Source organism: Wyeomyia smithii, chromosome 3 (genome assembly GCF_029784165.1).
Source record: "Wyeomyia smithii strain HCP4-BCI-WySm-NY-G18 chromosome 3, ASM2978416v1, whole genome shotgun sequence".
Taxonomy (NCBI): Eukaryota; Metazoa; Arthropoda; class Insecta; order Diptera; family Culicidae; genus Wyeomyia; species Wyeomyia smithii.
Genome location: NC_073696.1, coordinates 212,344,828 through 212,363,338, shown reverse-complemented (window position 1 = coordinate 212,363,338; position 18,511 = coordinate 212,344,828). Strand labels below are relative to the sequence as shown.

At 40.5% G+C, this 18,511-nt stretch overlaps 1 protein-coding gene across 8 annotated transcripts in view; it reads right to left on the bottom strand.

The window, feature by feature from the left end:
- LOC129726594 (furin-like protease 2) overlaps positions 1–16,839 on the bottom strand; it is a 728,980-nt gene extending 712,141 nt beyond the window's left edge. For 6 of the 8 annotated variants that reach the window (XR_008728366.1, XM_055683492.1, XM_055683490.1 and 3 more), the window contains exon 1: positions 16,500–16,839. The gene's annotated coding sequence lies outside the window, so the exon portion shown is untranslated. The remainder of the gene's footprint in view (positions 1–16,499) is intronic. The other 2 variants (XM_055683495.1, XM_055683497.1) reach the window with 1 other exon arrangement.
- Between the last annotated feature and the right edge of the window lie 1,672 nt (positions 16,840–18,511).

Sequence of the window (18,511 nt, the reverse complement as noted above, 5' to 3'; positions counted from 1 at the left end):
ATAGAAAAATTAGAAAAATGATGGATTATGTAGTACAAGATAAAATATATTAAGCTTCAACTTTTGGTAAAAAATGGGGACTATTTACTAGAATGTTCTGTTATATGCCTACGCAGGAAATACAGACACTCAAACATTTGCAGCTTTAAATGCTCTGAAGTCTGCAACATGCACATCAAAACTTGTTTGGGTTTGTTTTCAATCAGTTCAAACACTGAGTTGCAATAATCGAGTAAATTTATATTGGGTTCCTGGTCACTGTGGAATCGATGGACCTTGCAAGAGTTGGATCGTCTCATCAGTTCATAGGACCAGAACCTTTCTGTGGCTTATCCGCTTCTTCACTCAAAAAGGAACTGAAAGCATGGGAAATTTTTAAGGTTGAGTCCAACTGGACGAACACTTCAATTGGTAGGCAGTGAAAGAGGTGTATCACACTGAACGGTTCTATGACTCGCAAAATAGTGGAGCTTTCGAAGAAAGATCCAAGCACATATACTGGACCAATAACAGGGCATTGTTCGAGCCGTTATCACTTGAAGCTTATGAAAAAATTCAAGATGATACATGTCGCTTATGTGGCATGGAAAAAGAAGACTCGGAACACCTGCTATGCCGATGTCCTGCAAATATTAGTAAAAGATATAAGTTCTTCGAAAGGGGGCTATTAGAACCCTCTGTAATCTGGAGAACAACTCCTAGTACGGTTATTCGCTTCATGCGAAGTGTAATACCAGACTGGACTAATGCTATTGGTCATATCATGACGGCCACTTCTAATAGTGGTGCGTCTCAGGTGGTACGTTATCCTGACTTACCAAATTAAAAAGGGCATATGTCACAAAAGATCAAAAAATTGGTCGCAGTGATAAAATACCCAACGTAGAAAAAACAGCTTCAACTTTGCTTAAGATGAACGAAGAGAGAGTTTAGACTCTTTCCGATACAGGACAATATCGACAATCAATAACGGTGTTATAATCACAGATTGAGATATGGTCGACTTGTTGAAGAACTCTTGTGAAAACGTATTGAAAAATTTGCAGCATCTTGGTGCCTTTTAAGACCTTTCATTATGATAGCCAAAATAGAAATACATAATACTTTCGCAGCCAAACAGTGCGAAGAAAGCGGAAAAGCAAACGCGCGGGTGCCGTTACATCGGTTTAGACCAACAGGAAGAGAAAATGCTGTTGGGGCTGCGCACAAATGTGTGTATTTTATTTCAATATAACTAAACACTTTTAACTTTTTTAACTTTGTAATTTGAGGCCTATCTGAATCAAGATAAAGAAGTGCTATTTGTGTGTGGTATATCTCAGTAAAATGCAAAATATTATACTATCCGCTGTACCAAATCTAGGGTTCTTAGGTAGGAATTCGAATAGCCATGTAAAATGGTTACCAGGGTCTTTATCTAGCAGCTTGTATGGATGCTGCCCGTAAGGACATCCACAAAACTACCTGGAGATCACCTGACCAACGTATAGCAAATCAAATTGACCATGTTCTCATCGACGGCCGGTTCTTCTCAGACATTGCAAACGTACGTACCTATCGCGGTGCGAATAAAGGCTCGGCCACTACCTAGTTGCGGTATCATTGCACTCAAAACTGTCGACCGTATACCACGCGCGACATCGCCGAACCCCGCGGCTCAACATTAAGCAGCTCCGGAACTCCCAGGCTGCGGAGGAATACGCGCAACAACTTGAAGCGGTGCTATCCACGGCGGAAGGGCTGGGCGCATTGCCTCTCGAAGACGGCTGGTGCAGCATTCGCACAGCTATCGTGAAGACCGCAACGGCGACACTAGGAGTGGAAGCACCGAGTGACAAAAACGACTGGTATGACGGGGAGTGCGAGGCAGCGGTGAATGAGAAGAACCGGACCTGGGCGATATACCTGGGCAGGTCAACGAGAGAGAACAAGGCCAATTACAAACGGGCACGGAACGACATGACCACGATTCTCAGGCGAAAGAAGCGCCAGCAAGAGGATCGTGAGCATGAGGAGCTGGAGCAGCTATACCGTAAAACGCCAGTAAAACGCGGAAATTCTATGAGAAGGTAAACCAGTCCCGCAGAGGCTATGTACCGCAAGCCGACATGTGCAACGACGCGGATGGGAACCTTCTCACGGATGCCAGCGAGCTGGTCGACAGGTGGAAGGAGTACTTCGATGGACACCTGAATGGCGAAACAGTAAACAGAAGCGGAGCAGGAACAGATCTAGGAGCACCAGCAGCGGATGACCGAATACCAGCCCCCGATATTCCCGAAGTTCTTTATGAGATCGGGAAGCTAAGAAACAATGAAGCCGCAGGCAAAGACGGACAGCCGAGCGAGCTCTTGAAACATGAAAGAGAGGCGCTGGCTTGAGCGCTGCACTGGGTCATTTCCAGGATTTGGGAGGAGGAAAAACTGCCAGACGAGTGGATGGAGGGAGTCATCTGTCCCATCTACAAGGAGGGCGACAAGCTGGAGTGCCGCAACTACCGCGGTATCTCGCTTATCAATGCCGCCTACAAAATACTCTTACAGATCCTGTTCCGTCGTCTATCACCTTTAACCAGGAGGCTCGTGGGTCAGTACCAATCGGGTTTATGGAAGCCCGTGCCACCACGGACCAGATCTTCTCAATCCGACAGATCTTACAGAAATGTCGCGAGTACAACGTGCCGCGAAAGTAGAAAGTAAGGTATGGATGCTGACAATAAATTTTCAAATTTTCAGATATATCCAATTTCCATAGATCATTAACAGGACGAAGCAGATGAATTTTATCCGAAGTTAGTGGATGTCCCTTATTAAAGATATGTTCAGTCACTTTTGATTTGATGCTTTTTGAAACGGAGTCCCAGGTTTCTTTTGGTTTGTCCAATGTAAACCATATCGCAGTGGCAACAAGCAATTTTGTAAACCCCTACTTTATTCAGTACATCAGTTGAGTCTTTAGAAGAGCCCAATATTATTTTGATGGTGCAGACAATATCATGCCAATTTTTTTTTTTATTTTGAACGAAACAAGTACCGTTATATTGAAAAAAAAAAGGACCGTTATATTCCACAGCTATTCTTTTCAGGTCTCCTGTAATTGGGATTAGTGTTGTAAAGTATTTTTTTAATTAAACTCGCTTCTTTTTATTTGAGAAAGCTTTAATGGTACTGTCATTGTAATTATTCCATCTGGCAACTTCGAAAATATATTACAATTCCTTTATCTTGAATATTTAACTGGGAGGTACAGTTTCCAATCGGTGAATCATGTGGTGAAAGGATACCATTTTGTGCTAGATATGGTAGGTAGGTATCACCTGTTTTGTATTCGTGGGGTTCCTAAAATCTCAATTTCTAAGTCCTCAGACTTCGTGACAACAACAACGTCGAGAACATTCCGTCCCGAACGCTCGGCAATAACGGACGCATTAAGTGGTTGTCTCGCTATAAAACCGATATTGTGTAGAAAAATCGAAAAAGGCATTGCTTACCCGGTCGCGTTTCAAAGAGTGCGAAGTGCGGTGTGAAGATAATCTGATAATCCGCAGTGAAGGTCATCCTGCTATTGTGCTTTAGTGGTGTCGCTGCGCAGCTGCCCGTTCCAGCACCGAAACACTCGGTGATTGTTCTATTGAAGACAACAAAGAAGAAGAGGTACGTGTTTCTTTGCCACTGTACTGTTGCGCTAGTTTGAGCGCAATGGATGTGGATCCCTTAGCCCCCGATCCCCCGTCTCCAAACCCACCCGACCCTATCCCTCCTGTTCACCCCCCCTCTGTCCCTGCTTTAGTCAATCCTCGTCCCAGGCTTTACCCAGACGGATCAACGGGACCACTGGTTCTCTATATGAGGCCCAAACCAGGAGGAAAATCACTGAACACGCTACAAATCGCGAAAGATCTGACGTAACGATACAAGGCCGTGACCGAAATCGCAAAAGTCAGACCAAACAAGCTCCGTGTCGTGGTCAATGATCTGGATCAGGCCAACGATATAGCTTGCTCCGAGCTCTTTACACGCGAGTATTGCGTGTATGTACCCACACGAGACGTGGAGATTGACGGTGTGAAAACCGATTCGAGTCTGTCTGTCGAGTGTATCCTGAGTGCAACCGGTTGCTTCAAGAATTCCAATACTGAGGCGAAGATATTGGACTGTAAGCAATTAACGTCTATGTCGCTCGTCAGCGGTAAAAAAGTATACACTCCGTCAGACTCGTTTCGCGTTACGTTTGCCGGATCTGCTCTCCCTAGCCACGTCTCGATTAACCGGGTTCGTCTCCCTGTGCGTTTGTATGTGCCCCGTGTTATGAATTACACCAATTGCAAGCAGTTAGGTCATACAGCTGCCTACTGCTGCAATAAGGCACGGTGTGGCAAGTGTGGGGAGACTCATGCGGAAGATTCTTGCAGCGTAAACGCTGAAAAGTGTATTCGCTGCGGGGAAAATCTGCATGAGCTTTCCACATGCCCGGTGTACATACAACGCAGGGATAAAATTAAACGGTCTCTTAAGGAGTGCTTAAAGCGTTCTTACGCTGAAATTCTTAAGAAGACCGTGACCACTTCTACCATAACATCGAACCCCTTTGATCTGCTGTCTACGGATGAAACGGACTCTGACTATCCACCAGCAGAAACGTCCTACGCCAATCCTGGAGAATCTAGAAAGGGGAAAAATATTTCCTCTCCTAAGCTTCCCAGGAAAGGCCCTAAGGTTTCTCAAGATGGAATGAATAGTACGAACAAATCTAGAAGTGCTGCGGAAAAGCCGAAGCAAACTCCTCCTGGGCTTGCAAATTTAAAGTCTCAAAAGGAGTTCCCAGCACTTCCTGGAACATCTAAAACCCCAGTTGTTCCTTTTGCACATCCAGTTGATAAATCAAATGCTGGACTGGTCAATTTTTCTGACATTGTGGACTGGATTTTTGAAACTTTCAATATACCCGATCCAATTAAAATTTTTCTCACAGCATTTCTCCCAACAGTTAGAACATTTTTGAAGCAGTTGACTGCCCAATGGCCCCTCCTTGCAGCGATTGTATCCTTCGATGCCTAATTCAACTGCGTATATGAAGGATTCTATCTCTGTCTTACAGTGGAATTGTAGAAGTATTTTACCAAAAATTGATTCGTTTAAATTTTTGATAAATAAAAACAAATGCGATGCATTTTCCCTTTGTGAAACTTGGCTTACTTCAAATATTGATCTCAACTTCCATGATTTTAATATTATTCGCCTTGATCGAGACACCCCGTATGGAGGAGTACTTTTAGGGATTAAAAAGTGCTATTCTTTCTATCGTATTAACCTCCCCTCGATTCCAGGCATCGAAGTTGTCGCATGTCAAATGACAATACAAGGTAAAGAGCTTTGTATTGCCTCAATATATATTCCTCCCAGAGCACAGGTTGGGCAACGGTTGCTCTTTGATTTAATAGAACTTCTTCCCTCGCCACGTTTGATTTTGGGAGACTTCAACTCTCATGGTGTGGCTTGGGGTTCCCCTTACAATGATAACCGCTCCTCTTTAATCTATAACCTCTGCGATGACTTCGACATGACTATTTTGAACAACGGTGAAATGACACGTATCCCGAAACCTTCAGCGCGCCCAAGCGCTTTGGATCTATCATTATGTTCAACGTCGCTACGGTTGGATTGCACATGGAAGGTAATCCTCGATCCTCACGGTAGCGACCATTTGCCTATTCTTTTTTCAATTACTAACGGGTCAACTCGCATGCGACCAATTGACATTCCGTATGACCTCACACGGAATGTCGATTGGAAGTTATACGAGGAAATGATTTCAAAAGCGGTCGAGTCGATTCAACATCATCCACCACTTGAAGAATACAACCTTCTCGCGGGCTTGATTCTCGCGCCGCGTTGCAAGCCCAAACGAAGAAATATCCCGGCGTAACGATCAAAGAACGGCCTCCCACTCCGTGGTGGGACCAAGAGTGCACCGATGTCTACACGCAAAGATCCGAGGCGTTTTTGGCCTGCCAGAAGGGAGGTATACCTGGCGACTATATACGGTATTCGGAGCTTGATACCAAGCTTAAAAGCTTGGCTAAAGCAAAGAAATGCGGATATTGGCGTCGGTTCGTGAACGAGACGTCGAGGGAGACATCGATGAGCACTCTTTGGAACACAGCCCGAAGAATGCGGAATCGCGTAACGGTCAACGAAAGCGAGGAGTCTTCAAGTCGGTGGATATATGATTTTGCCAGGAAAGTATGTCCGGACTCTGTTCCTGAGCAAAACATTGTTCGCGATGCGTCTCCGGGCCACGACGCGATAGAATCACCTTTTACGATGGCAGAATTTTCAGTTGCCCTCCTGTCCTGTAACAATAACGCGCCTGGGTTAGATAGAATCAAATTCAACTTGTTGAAGAATCTACCCGGCAATGCCAAGAGGCGCTTGTTGAACTTGTTCAATAAGTTCCTGGAGCAAAACATTGTACCGCAGGATTGGAGGCAGGTGAAGGTGATCGCCATCCAAAAACCGGGAAAACCAGCTTCTGAGCACAACTCTTATAGGCCGATTGCAATGCTATTCTGTATCCGGAAATTGATGGAAAAAATGATACTCCGTCGTTTAGACCATTGGGTCGAATCAAATGGTCTACTATCAGATACTCAATTTGGCTTCCGCCGTGCCAAAGGGACGAATGATTGTCTTGCGTTGCTTTCAACAGAAATTCAGCTGGCGTATGCTCGCAAAGAACAAATGGCGTCTGCGTTCTTGGACATTAGGGGGCTTTTGATTCCGTTTCTATTGACATTCTTTCGGGTAAACTTCACCGACAAGGATTTTCTCCAATTTTGTACAATTTTTTGCACAATTTGTTGTCCGAAAAGCACATGCATTTTACGCACGGTGATTTGGCAACTTTTCGAATTGGCTACATGGGTCTTCCCAAGGGCTCATGTTTAGGCCCCCTTCTTTACAATTTTTATGTAAATGACATCGACGAATGTCTGGCGAATTCATGCACGATAAGACAACTTGCAGACGACAGTGTAATCTCTGTTACAGGGGCCAAAGCTGCCGATTTGCAAGGACCATTGCAAGATACCTTGGACAATTTGTCTGCTTGGGCTCTACAGCTAGGTATCGAATTCTCTCCGGAGAAGACTGAGATAGTAGTTTTTTCTAGGAAGCATGAACCTGCTCAGCTTCAAACACAATTAATGGGTAAAACGATTTCTCAGGTTTTGGTACACAAATATCTTGGTATTTGGTTCGACTCTAAAGGCACCTGGGGTTGTCACGTGAGGTATCTGATGAAAAAATGTCAACAAAGAGTGAATTTTCTTCGTACAATAACCGGACAATGGTGGGGAGCCCATCCAGGAGACCTTATAAGGCTTTACCAAACAACGATATTGTCTGTTATTGAGTACGGGAGTTTCTGCTTCCGCTCCGCAGCAAACACACATTTGATCAAACTGGAGCGAATACAATATCGTTGTTTGCGTATCGCCTTGGGTTGCATGCAATCGACCCATACGATGAGTTTGGAGGTCTTAGCTGGAGTACTACCATTGAAAAACCGCTTTTGGAGCCTGTCTTCTCGTATTCTTATCAAATGTGAGGTTTTGAACCGTCCTGTGTTTGAAAATTTTGAAAGGTTAATCGAACTTAATTCTCAAACCCGTTTTATGACATTGTATTTCAATCACATGTCCCAAAATATTAACCCTTCTTCGAATATTCCAAATCGTGTCAACTTAACAAATACTTCTGATTCTACTGTGTTTTTCGATACATCCATGATAGAAGAAACTCGTGGAATCCCGGATCATTTACGCGTGCAGCAGATCCCCAAAATTTTTTCTAATAAATATCGAAATATCAACTGCGACAATATGTTCTTCACTGACGGATCACTTCTCGATGGGTCCACTGGCTTCGGTATCTTCAATAACAATTTAACCGTCTCACATAAGCTCGATAATCCTGCTTCTGTTTACGTCGCAGAATTAGCTGCAATTCAGTACACCCTAGGGATTATCGAAAAAATGTCCCTTTTCACTGCTCGATACCGGGTAATGAGAAAGCGGACTCTTTGGCTAAGGTGGGCGCAACAAACGGTTAAAATTTATGAAAGACCAATTGCTTTTAATGAGTTTTTCGCACTTGTACGTCAGAATACGATCATCAGTTGGCAAAATTCTTGGACTAGAGGGGCACTGGGAAGATGGTTACATTCCATTATCCCCAAGGTATCGACGAGCCCGTGGTTCAAGGGGTTGGATGTAGGTCGAGATTTCATTTGCGTGATGTCGCGGCTTATGTCCAATAGATTTGATACGCATCTCCGTCGTATTGGGCTCGGGGAAAGTGGTATCTGTGCCTGTGGTGAAGGTTATCACGACATAGAGCACGTTGTTTGGTCATGCCCTGTACACCGTGACGCCAGGTCTAAATTAATAACTTCCCTCCGGGCCGAGGGTAGAGGACCAGCTGTTCCTGTTCGTGATGTCTTGGCGAGTCGTGACCTACCCTACATGTCCCTTATATACATTTTCCTGAAATCCATCCACGCCCCAGTCTAGTCCCATTCCTTTCCATCCACATTCAACAAAACGGCAAGAACACGTCATAGACCTTGATTTTGGAATCATCAACTGAACCCCACACGAATCCGCCAGGACCTGAGAACCCGAGGCCTTTCGTGATATCTTGGCTTGAACAACAGCGAACAACAACAACGAACCATAACCAGCAACTGAACCCCGCACAATACTTCCAGGACCCGAGGATTACAAGCCCCTGTCCCAGCTCATAACATCGTGGCTTAGCAGACTTTCAACTCCATTCAACTACAAAACATTAATTGAAAAATATATGCTAGTTTTAAGATAGACTTAATTTCAGCTCGTAGTCGGCAGCGAGGATAGAAAATTTGCTTAAAGATTTTAAGTCATCAGATATAATTGGCGCCGTTAAACATAAAATTGTATTTGTGCCGTGTCAAATAAACGATAGGTGAAGAAAAAAAAACAACGTCGAGAAGAGATAGAATGTTTATCAATTGTAAATTTTATATCTTTGTGGATATTATTTAGAGATATGAAAAAAATTTGAGTTCCACCTCTTTCAAAATACAAAAAATATCATCCACAAAACTCCACCACCGGATTGGTAAAAGACATTTGTTTTCTATGTTTGCCATAAAACTTACAAAGAAAGGGTGAGAGAGGATTTCTCATTGGTGCTCCTCAAAAAAAAATATAAAATTTACTCCGAAAAGGGAAATAATTCTCTTTCATACAAAGGCGAGTGCTATCAGTACCTTTGTAGTAAAAAAACAGGGTTTCATTCACAAACCCGAAAAGAATCCAGCTGAGGCATCAAGTTATGGACCAATTAGTTTACTTTCCTCTATTAGCAAACTTTTTGAAAGAATAATTCTTAATAGAATGATAACACATATTAATGAGAACTCAATTTTCGCAAATGAGCAGTTTGGTTTTTGCCATGGGCATTCCACTACTGATCAGTTACTTAGAGTAACAAATATGATTCGAAATAATAAATTTTGTATTTTTTGATTTGTATTTGTATTTTTGTATTTGTATCTAAATGGTAAATCTAATAGATTGCCTGTTAGAGCTGGTGTGCCTCAGGGGAGTATCTTGGGCCCAATCTGATATAACACTTTTACTTCTGATCTTCCTGATTTACCACCAGGTTGAAAGAAATCTCTGTTTTGTGACGATACAAGCATTTCTGCAAAAGGAAAAAGCCTTCGTGTTATATGCAGTCGGCTACAAAAAAGTTAAGATATATTTTCTTCATACTTGCAGAAATGGAAGATTTCCCCTAATGCTTCTAAAACACAGTTAACTATTTTTCCTCATAAGCCAAGAAGTTCATTTCTCAAAACCACCCATAACCACGTTATTAAGATGAACGGTGTGGTCTTAAATTGGTCTGATCAAGTTGAATACTCAGGGCACATTGAAAATATCCAGTCAAAGTGCAATAAGTATATCAAATGTTTATATCCTCTTATCAACAGGATTTCTAGACTTTGTCTCAAGAAAAAACTGTTAATTCACAAACAAATTTTTAGGCCATCAATGTTATATGCAGTCTGGATCTGGACAAAACATTGTACAATCAGAAAGAAGATGCTTCAAAGGATTCAAAACAAACTTCTGAAAATGATATTAACCGTTATGTACTCGGCAGGGTACCCGGGTACCTTTTCCGACTTTAATGCTTTTAAAAACAAGGATAACCTCAACTCAGCCAGCTGAAACTTATGAAATGCTCCTAACTAGTGGAAATAAACCATTTCCCATCATTAGACTGTTTATAGCAGCAGCGGGGGTCGGAGGGGAAGGCTTCGTTTTTTTTATTCCATAAGTACTCTGCAGGGTACCCGGGTACCGACAAAATGAAATGAGCCTTGCTTTTTCATTTCTTGGCCGATTTTTGATCTTGGCCTGTGAAAAGATTGGAAAATCTGTCTACTTTTAGAATCTGAGACCGACATGAACCTGTGACCACATCTGGTTCCTGTAAATCCGGATCTTTGGGAGCATGTTCCGGTGAGACAAATTATTACAATTGTCAAAAAAAAAACGACCAATATTGGTATCAAAATTCATGAAATCACTCCATGAGTTGATTTTCATTTATTTTGAGTCCATCTGATAAATTATCCGAAATGGCCATTTCGAAGCAAATTTCCGATCTTAGACATGGTCCCGGAAATTCAGATTTACGAGATAAGATCGATAAGATCGAAAATCGGTCAAGAATTGAAGAAGTAAGAAGCATTTCTTTTTGGTGGGTACCCGGGTACCCTGCCGAGTACTTACGTGTGTTGAAATTGCCGAGTACATAACGGTTAAAGCGTCCTCGCTGGTTCAGCACGAATGAACTACACAGGCTTACTAATGTGGAAACATTAGAAAATATGTCAAGCCGAATTATCAACAAATTCCGATAAAAATCGTTGCAATCCTCAATTGCAACGATTAGCTGACTGAAAGTGAGCTGGAACACTAGAGATTAAAACCGTTACGCCTAACTAGATCATTATATCATCACAGTCAAAATTTGTCGCGCAATTCTCTAATGAATTTTGAATCAGGTGAGTTTTAATGTCGTGGAATCGTTTTAGACATATTTGAAATAAATTGGCGTACTTCACTTCAGCCGTTTTACGGGAACTGAGCAGCTTAGACCCATATTAAGAAGGTTTTGTTGTTGTTGTGAAAATTCGTACGAAGACCTATTGACCACAAAGTCGTCAATAAGGTGAACTTTAGCTGCAACTTTTACCCAGTTATTCAGTTGAAGTAGCTGATTTAACCTTTTCATTCCAAATTGACGTTTACGTTCACCTTTTGCGCTAAGTTCCACTTTTTGCCTTATTGGGCTTCAGGCGTTGTACAGCGGCGTTGCAAGCAAATACCCACAATTTATTAAAAAAAATACATACTAGTCATTTATGTTTTTACGGTGTTTCTTCAATTTCGTTCTAATACGAGAGCGATTATAACAAGAATTATTGGAATATTATTTAATAAAATTAGAGTATCTGAAAAAAGATATTTCAGAAAATATGTATGAGTAAGTTAAAAAAGTGCGAAAATTGAGAGAGCAAAACAAAAATAGGATTTTAGGAAGCTAGACTATTGCGGTGGTAGAACGGAAACGCATCTGACCAGAGATTAGAAATTGTAGGTTCGTGTTTCACCTACTTAACAATATTTATCGAAGTTTCTATTAACCTATTTTTCAGTAGAATTATTTCTATACCTTCATCCCCGCATTTACTGCAAAAATAAAATAAATCGATACCAACGATAGCACTTTAACTAAAGTTGAGCATTTGTACTATCTCGTAATGCCTATCAGGTCAACCTAACCCTAGGACTTGATAAATTGGTCCATGGTATATTTTTTTTTCTGAGACAGCTTGTCGCACATCGAACAATACATTCAAAGAGTGACTATCGAGCATCGATTTTTTTTTGTGAGAATTGATTTGTGTTGAACAGATTTTCTAAACATTATAATTTTTCTGTATACTAAAACTCTTACACAACAAAACTAAGCTTTTTATGATTGTTTTTTTCTGCATCACGAAAAATTCCATAATTATCATCATTGCTGAGAGAAATAGATAACCTGTGTGGTGCTATTCAAAACTTGTTTATGATGAAATTCTAACTATCGGAAAGGTTTCAGTTTCCGGCAGTTACACCAAAAATTGCTATTGACAAGCAAAAGCAATCGAATTCACGTAACCGTTGCACACGCATGTACGCGTGGACGTGCATTTTCTGTAAATACCGACTATTCTGTTGATTATATTCTATAAATCGCAGACGCGAACACACCAAGCACCGTCCCCTCGATAGGAATGGCATTGTCAATGCGATCCTGTTGCAAGTTGCCACCTGATAATTATTGTTTAACCAGAACTCCGATTCAAACAGGCAACAGCTCTGTAAGCGCATTGCAATCGGTCAGTGGAAATACACAAACCTCGCGACGTCTGATGGTTGTCCAGTTTCGAAATAGATAAATATTCAAACAGTGGAACATTTCACACCTATCAGGTTCTGCCGCATGAGGCGCATCCCCGGGCGTCGTATTTCGACTTTACCGCTCCGGTATCAGTCATCGCAATTGTACGGCAATTTACACTCGTTTGAATCGCTAATAAGTTGTGCCAATGTTTCACACCGCGGTCACTAGCCGCCAGAATATTCCACCGCCTCCGGACGAATACACTCACGGCACCTACGACGGAGCGGCAGCAGGGTTATGTTGTGTGACACTGCAAACGCACGAACCTGTCATTGTAGTTTTGATGGGTTTGGATTACGTTGGACACTGCTGTGACGTCAGTGCCGGTAGCGAGTGTCGCCGACTGGCTGGCAACACTAGAGGTAAGTGTTGTGTCGGTTTCGCAGCTCGCTCGGACAATATTTCTCCATTAGCGAGAAATACTGAATGGTAATGTGTTTTGCGGTTAGAAACAATGCTCGCTTTGTATTTGAAAAGTCCAATGGCCTTACGGTAAAGCGAAATGACAAATGCGTACCGCGTACCGGTGCCGGCTTCGGTTCTATTAATTACATGCAGGTAAAAGAGCACCAAAGACGATTATTTTGTTGACTCATTTCCGAACGAAATTTTCGCTTCTCGCCACGGACCGTTGTGAACAGGTGACCTCAGTCCCGAGGAACCAGGTCGGTTGAAAACTATTGCAATTCAAATTATTTCTGCATAGTGCAAAATAAGGGCATTGTTGTTTGATGAGGTTTGGTTTTCCATGCATGATATTCAATTAAACTAAAGTATAATAAGATATCTCAACCGCAAAATATCAGAAAGACTTTAACGAATAGTTACTTTCCAATAAAATCCTAGTCGTTATGATCTTGAAGTTTTTCCACCTAGCAGTCTCTGTATAAATTAACATAATTCTGCTAACAATTAATAGAGTTACATTCTTATAGTTGAACAGAAGCAAGGTTAATCTGCATGAATGAATTGACTAAACTGTCTGATTTTTTTTTAATTTCACCTAGATCATTTTATTTAAATAATTCGCTGTTCTATCTCCTGCACCCTCATCTCCAAAATAAAAAAAAATATATCAACTTTTTTACTTGAAGAGCGACTCTAAGATTGTTCTCTGAACGTCTTTTTTATCTTGATTAAGATGCATGCTCATACAGTCTAGATTAGGGAGCCTTTTGATGCCGTTAACGATCGTTTATTGAAATGTTCTCATAAATATTCTATTCTTCGGAAAGAGGTTCCAAACTGCCAACTCTCCACCGTGGTTAATATGAATAGCTAATGCGAATTTCTAATTTGCGAGGAATACAGCTCACAACATTTCGGAGAGTTTCGATTTTTAAACAATCAATTTATTTCGCTCAAAACCTTTTAGTTCATTTCATTGAGGGTTGTAGGATTATTCTTTTAAAAATAATAAGCAATCTTAAAAAATCATCCCAAATGAACATTTTACATACTCTTCTTCCTAAAAAAAGCATATACAAACGTTATCCTTAGCTGTAACCGGAACCAATGATTGTTAAGTTTTTGTTATTATTGATAATATCAAAATGTTGATTTTTTAAGAACAGTCACTCATCTAACAATTTTATTTTAAAAATTTCTGCCGGTTTTCATCCCTCAGAGTACATTATCCCAAAAAAAATCAAGTATAGGGTTTTGAGCAATGAAGTAGTATAGTTTGAACGGGTCCTTTTGAAAATTTATGCTCGAGGTAGAACATATTATAAACTGTGGAAAGTGGCTTAACATACAAGCAAAATTTCACTCAAACCTAATTGGTCACGAAAATATTGTCTTCTTTGTTTAATCAAATTATCAACTCTGATTAGAATTTTGAAAAGAATTCTCGCCAAATAAAACAAAGCAAAGTAATAAGACCACGTGCGTGGTCAAAGTTAGGTTGGATGACCACCAGAGACAATGAAATTTTTTTGAAATCTTTTATTTACAATCGTTACTTCGGATTTAGTTTATGTTAAAGTCTTAGCCTATTGTCAACGTTGATGCCTAAAAATAAAAAAAATCACAGGAGGGTTGTATGCAAAGCCACGACCGCAAGGTTGAAGTAGAATACTTTTACAAGAAAAATAACCCGGCTGCTTGCGTGTCAGTCATTTTCTAGTAAATAAACGTTGACTGATCAGATCAATCGAATTTTGCGTTTCAACAAGGATTGACCAATTTCAATAATATAGTAAGTTGCTTGTAATGATTGGAGCTTGACAATTTTTAAATTTCGGTTGTGCGAAAAATCAATTTTTATGCATATAATGAAACAAATTTTTACAAATTTAAAAATGTAAATTAACTCAAGAGAAAATATCAACTTTTCAATCATCAAGTTTTAATTTCATCCTGAAAAGCACAATTTGTTGTTCAATTCAATATCGGATAAGTTACCGATCACATCTTGGCGTTATCACTGACAGTGCGAATAAAGTATTCCTTGTGATAAAATAAACAGTGAAAAGTTGATTTAACACTAAAAACTAGAAGGCTCATGTGTTGTCAAAATGAGGCAACTTTTCATTTAATGCATTTATTAGTGCCCGCTATCGCACAGAGACTGCATTTCACTAAAGTGCCTCACTGAATCAGCTGCTATCGATGCTGATACTCGCTGCAACTGCTACGCTATCCGTAGCCATGCCACAGATGTGGCCGCTGTACGCTGTCATTGGTATCCGCTGATCCTGCATCAGCTGCTATCGATGCTGTGCTCCGCTGCAACTAGTGCGCTATCCATTGCTATGCCACAGCTGTGGCCGCTATCCGCTATCGCTGGTATCCACTGCACTGCTACTGCTGCTGCTAAGAGAGGACTGCTGTTGTCGCTGTCTAGAACTATTATGAGCGGTTTTGGTTGAAACAGGGTATTATATAGGTCGAATAGCATATTTTAAATTGCAAGGTATATGATTCTGTCGGCCGTGCTTGAGAAGCAAACATATAACCCTAAACATTACACTTTTTATCCACTGTGGATAAAAAGTGTAATGTGTAGTGTAAATATTCTATAAAGACGCTCGAGCAGAATTTAATAAATCATATAACGACCAATCAGAGGTCAAATTTTTCGTTTTGACAAGGCTTGACTATTTCCAATAGTACAATAGTTTGAATAATAAAATTTCAATTATCTCCATTTGGAAAGAATCTTAGAAGATTTTCCAATCTATTGCTGCAAGAACAAAGAAAATCCATCGAATACTAACCGATTAATTAGCATTTGAAATTGGACATATTTTTCAATTTTTTCGGTTTTAGATTTTGTTTTTACATCCCTATGTAGCCAAGCTTCCTGAGAGAAGTATTCTTCTTCAAAAGAACAAATTATAATATCAATGAGATTTTTTTGAAAACTTTTCAACATATTTTTGCATCTTTTGACTCAGTTACTCGGATTATACATTGTTTTCACATATAATCATACTTTGATCTTGTTGTAATGTGTATGGAAAAATTTCCAGTGATAATTACAAACTTCCTCCTTTGTACAGCGCTATGACATCAACTCAACCCTTCGCGATTCCCATCAACACGAGCCACAAGCTTCACAGCAATTAACGCTGCCTGTCCCTCGCTGCTATTCAAGGTCACTAAACAACAACCGACAATAATGGCCCCACTAGTGAGTGCACCACCAATACCAAGCAAACATCGTCGATAAAATACGGAAAGCAAAACATCGGAACGCATTCACTGCAAACTGCAGGCCCGCAAACATTTACTCACGGCCTTGTCGCTTAAGGTAGGTAAAACCAAAAGCTAGGGGCCAGCTTTTTATCAGCTGATTCTGCACAAACCTTCCGGAAAGTGAAAGTCCCCTCACATTAGTTCCATAATAATTGACCCCTTTCGATTGTTGTTGACATTTCGCAGCTGTTTTATTGGCTAACTGGAATCGACAATGTCGTTTACCTGTTCTCTGACACCACCAATGCACATATATCATATCCAGTTTGATTGGAGTCGCTTGACCAGTTCACTTTACAGCCGCATGGGAATCCAACCGGAACAGGGTTGAGGTTTATTTTTTTGCATAAAATCACCACTAAATTATTCGATCACACAAGCGGCACATAATCCAATTGGAACCGAACGAAAGGCACTACGTACACCTATCCCGTCGTACGTACAAACCGACTGACAATCCGTCACCGACGAATTACTGAAATCAAAACAAAAGTGGCTACGTTAAATATGAATTGTTTTGGTATGGTGTTTCCTTGCTTCGTTTCAGCAACATATCACATGTGTATTTTGTTGATGCCGAAAACACAGCGAGAGTGAGCGAAACAAACGATAGGGAATCCGGTGCAGTCATTCCTATTGGATTTCCGTCAAAACCTGTTTCGTCGAGGTGTGCAGAGTGCGCATGTACACCAGAGCTGTCATGCTCTGCAGGTAAACAGCAACGGAGAGTATTCACCACCACTACGGTACCGGTGACGGTAGTAGAAATAAAAAGGTTCCCATTTGATCTAGACCAATATGCAAATACACGTGAAGCCCAGCGGTTTTGACGGTACCGATTTAACTTGAATCGTACTTGCGGTTATGCAAATAAACTGGTATATTTGAGCACGTGCTGTTTAGGGTTATTTGGATATCAAAATTGTCATACATTCATATTATAATTCCCTCCCGAATTCAGAGACGTCCGAAAAGATTGTAAATATAATCGAACCTACAACTTTGAATAAAGGATTATTATTCCAGAGCCCTGTTCAAATATGTTCCCAAAAAAATTCATGAGGTTATTTTCGATGTTTTTTCCTTACTACGCCATTTATGGATTTGCAATAAAAACACATAGAAAAGCGAAGTACGGTGAGAATATTTATAAATTGATGAAAAAAAATGGAGTACACCCAGTTTTACTGAATACCAAATAATAGTTAAGCTCTTTCTTGATTACACTAAGTTGTATGATAACTACTACTTTATTTTGTGAGAATGTCACACAATGGTGCCGAAAAATACCAAGGCAAAAATATCAATATCTAATCCTAAAAGATTAAATTACTTCTGGATTATTCTACAGAGTGTATAGTATAGTATAAGCTAATGAAAACAGATCTTTGTTATGAAAAATAAGCGTCATTTCGACAAAATAAAGCACTTTACCAAAACTTTTAAAGCAAGAAAAGTACCTAGTGTTTTATATAGACATCTGTGTTAGTAAATGAAACGGAAAAACGATCCACAGCTTAACAATAGGCTAACCACACGTAGCACGCACCGGTGAGATGGTACTGTAATAAATCAATTTTTCATCTGCCGCTACAATGTAATACAGAAAACCCCTTTCTTTCGCCGCTGCAGCAGTTTCGCTCATGCAAAACAAATGGCTTCAAATCACCCAAATTCCTTGTTCCTCTAAAGTATTCCCGAAGTGTCCGATCGTTTGGAAATTGCTTGACTGGAAACTCTTAATACAGAAGCAAGCTGTTCCGGCGTTTGAAATGAACCCTCATCGAGCAATTCGTCTTCGGCTTCGAAGGTATTTTGCCCTCCGCAGCATTTCCGTAAACTTCCGTTAATCATTTTCTTTGAGTTAAATGAAAAAAGAAACCCTTTCCTCGAGAGACAGTTATTTGGTACAAAATCAGACATTGTTGCACAACTAAAAGTATGAGGATGCCACAGCAAAATTACTAACCTGTCGAAGGGGTTTGTTGAAAATAATGATATAGCACAGCTTTGTTCACTATCAATTGACACAGGTAATGAAGAAGAAGCCATTTGTCTGTATTGTTAGCAAGAATTGGATAGTAAAACACGTGCTTTTGGATTGTGACGTAGATCTCGATCAACGAACAAATGCCATTTGAAACAGTATTCCGCATTGTTAAATGGCACCGGAAGGCATCTGAAGATTTTCTTTTCAATGTTTTTGAAGTTCTACGTCATCACTGTTTAAAAAAATA